This window comes from Elephantulus edwardii, unplaced genomic scaffold (assembly GCF_000299155.1).
Source record: "Elephantulus edwardii isolate Elephantulus edwardi_28Jun2011 unplaced genomic scaffold, EleEdw1.0 scaffold00002, whole genome shotgun sequence".
In the NCBI taxonomy this organism is placed as follows: domain Eukaryota; kingdom Metazoa; phylum Chordata; class Mammalia; order Macroscelidea; family Macroscelididae; genus Elephantulus; species Elephantulus edwardii.
In genome coordinates this window covers 15210019-15210316 of record NW_006399752.1, presented here as the reverse complement: position 1 = coordinate 15210316, position 298 = coordinate 15210019, and positions in this window count along the sequence as shown.

The window sequence follows — 298 nt, the reverse complement described above, 5'->3', positions numbered from 1 at the left end:
TTTCCCTGTCCTGAGCCAGTTCACTAACTCCGACACACCAACCCCCAGTTCTTCAGTTACTGTATCAATCCATCTCATCTGGGGTCTTCCTCTTTTGGGCTTTTTAATAATTTTTTAAATTATTATTAAATTTTATTAGTTTTCATGAACATTTACAGAGATTTTGGGTTTTCATTCATTCATTGTTGCACTGTTTTCTCTACCCTCCTCCCCAGTTCGTTCTTCTTCCTGCCCCATGTCTGTTTTAATTGTCCAATTGCCACAGTACTTGTCAAAGCCAGTTCTGATTAATCTCCTT